Raw genomic sequence first — 3,164 nt, 5'->3', positions numbered from 1 at the left:
CCACATATGACAAAACAACCTCAGGTCCAATATATCATAACGGCCTCGGGCCCAATCATGTATCAAAATGGCCTCAGGCCCACATATGACAAAACGACTTTAGGTCTAATATATCAAAACGGCCTCGAGCCCAATTATATATCAAAATGGCCTCGGGTCCACATATGACAAAATGGCTTTGGGTCCAATATATCAAAACTGCCTCGGACCCAAGCACATTATAGCATAAATGGAACGACTTTAGGTCCATATTAAACATGTCGTATAATATTCATAAAACTCATTCATTTCGATTCAAACACAATTTCAAACTAAGTCACAGTACCTAGATCAAAATGATTATTTAAGAATGTGTCTTTACATTACTATTACTCATCGTGATTTAGGCCTTAATTAACTTGGTGAATTACCATACAGGACAATTGTCCAGGATTGACATCATACAGAACATTTATAGCGAATCATTTGCTTATACAAAATGTCAAAGACGGATCATAGACAAATAACAGTTACCGAGGGTCAAAGTATATTTTTCCAATTTATCATAATCGTTGCTCAAAAGAAACTCATTCATTCTTGTCAAAACATACTTTCAAAAACTTGCTATAGCATAATTACTCTGAAGATTTCAAGCATATTTTATCATTTCGAAAACACTCGTCAAGGCACATAATATATACAAAGCATAAGTTTCACAATTCCAAAGTATTTCATATGAAAATACTGTTACAAAGAAATTACTCACAGTGCACTACAAGAATCTGCACTTTTAGCGACCACTTTCTGTGACCAATATAAAAGTTGGTAGCTAAAAGTTACCTTTTGGCGACCAAATATTAATTAGTCGCGCATGATCATTATTTTTGGCGACCATAGATGAGTTGGTCATAGAAGGTCATATTTTGGCGACCAAAAAATGAGTTGGTTGCAGAAAGTGGTATGGTATTGGTGACCAACTACAAATTTGGTCGCGGAATGTCACATTTTGGCGACCAAAAAATAAGTTGGTTGTGGAATTGGTGACCAAAAGTTTGGTCGGCAAAAACTTATTTTTAGCGACAAAAAATATTTTAGTCGGCATAGATTGAGTTTTGGCTACTAAAACAATGTAGTCGCCAAATGGAAAATAAAATTTTATTTTTTATCTTTTGGCAACCAAAATTTTGGTCGCCGAAAAACTTATTTTTAGCGACTAAAAATATTTTAGTCGCCGTATATTGAGTTTTGGCTACTAAAACTATTTAGTCGCCGAATGGAAAATAAAAAATTATTTTTTATCTTTGGCGACCAAAATTTTGGTTGCCAAAAACTTATTTTTAGCGACTAAAAATATTTTAGTCGTCGTATATTGAGTTCTGGCTACTAAAACTATTTAGTCGCCGAATGGAAAATAAAAATATTATTTTTTATCTTTGGCGAACAAAAAAAAATTAGTCGTCATATATTTATTTTTTCCGACCAAAAAAAAGTTAGTCGCCAAATTAATATTTTTGCCGACTAATATTTTAGTCGCTGTAAATTAAGCTTTGGCTACAACAAAATTTTAGTCACCAATTATTAACATTTGCCGACCAAAAACTACTTTTGTCGCCAAAGGTGTGAAAATTTTAGAGGGAAACCATTTAATATTGTCCCTACCTGTTCTCTGTTTAAACAAATCATATTGTTCTCTCTCTTACACAGATTGGACTTACTATTATTGTGGTTGACTTGATCTATGCTTTGAAAATTGAATCTTGCTCTGTTTCTTATTATGTGTTTCTTTTGATGGAATTGATGGAATCTGAAGTACAAGAAAATACACAATTGCCGACGAAAAAAAATTTGGTAGCAAAAAATTGACATTTGCAGACCAAAAAAAATTTCATAGCTAAAACTTGACATTATTACCGACTAAAAATATTTTGTTGCCAAAAAGTGATTTTTAGAGACCAATTTACTATTTTAGTCGCAAAAAATTTTCATTTGGCGACAAAAAAAAAAAAAAAATTGGTCAGCAAAAGTCGAAGAGGGAAGACCAAAAAAAAAAGTGGGAATGAAAAACTTTTAGCGACTAAAATATTTTGGTCGCAAATAATAGCATTTGCTGACCAAAAACCAATTTTGTCACCAAAGGTGTGAAAATTTTAGATTCCCCCGCATGTTCTTTGTTTAAACCAATCAGATTGTTCTCTCTTTCATACAGATTCTCCTTCACCACCAAACCTCACCTCACCTCACCTCACTATCAACGTTGTCGTCCGCCGTTCTCGCCTCTCCACTGTTACCACCGTATGTTGCACTCTAGGCCCTTTTCTTGTACGCGAGCCGTAGCCCCTTTTCTTATGCATTGTTCCTTGGATGTTGTCTCTCTTGATATCATTCTCTCTATTTCAAGCTCTCTTCGTTGCCATGGTGATCTGAAGAACAAGAGCGATATGAATCTCTCTCTCTCACACACACAATCTCTTTCTCTTTCTCAATCTACCTATAAACACTTATAAGTGCCAAAAGTTGTGGAATTGGCAACAAAAAATTATATTAGTCGGGAAAAGTACAAGATTTAGCTACTAATTCTTTTTAGTTGTGGTATATTGATTATTGACAACTAAAAATATTTTAGTTGCTAAAAATTGCACAATTGGAGACAAATTTTTTTTTTAGTCGCCGTATAGTTAGGTTTGGCTACTAAAATTATTTAGTCGCCGAATGAAAAATAAAAAATTACGTTTTATCTTGGTGACCAAAATTTTGGTCGCCAAAAATTTATTTTCAGCTACTAAAATATGTTTTAGTCGTTGTACAGTTAGTTTTGGCTACCAAAATTATTTAGTCGCTGAATGAAAAATAAAAAATTACATTTTATCTTTGGCAACCAAAAATTTGGTCGCCAAAAATTTAATTTCAACAACTAAAATATGTTTTAGTCGCTGTACATTTAGTTTTGGCTATTAAAATTATTTAGTCGCCGAATAAAAAACAAAAATTTTAATTTTATCTTTGGCAACCAAAAGTTTGGTGGCCAAAAATTTATTTTCAACGACGAAAAATTATTTTTGTCGCCAAAAAACTAAAATATTTTGAGGAAGTCATTTCAAATGATTTATAAAATTAATTGGCGACCAAATTTATTTTTTGTCGCCAAAGGTGTGAAAATTTTAGAGGGAAATAACGCCCGCCTGTTC

The sequence above is a fragment of the Camellia sinensis genome, chromosome 1 (genome assembly GCF_055761805.1).
Source record: "Camellia sinensis isolate YWXY chromosome 1, ASM5576180v1, whole genome shotgun sequence".
Taxonomy (NCBI): Eukaryota; Viridiplantae; Streptophyta; class Magnoliopsida; order Ericales; family Theaceae; genus Camellia; species Camellia sinensis.
Note: the sequence above shows the minus strand (reverse complement) of the source record.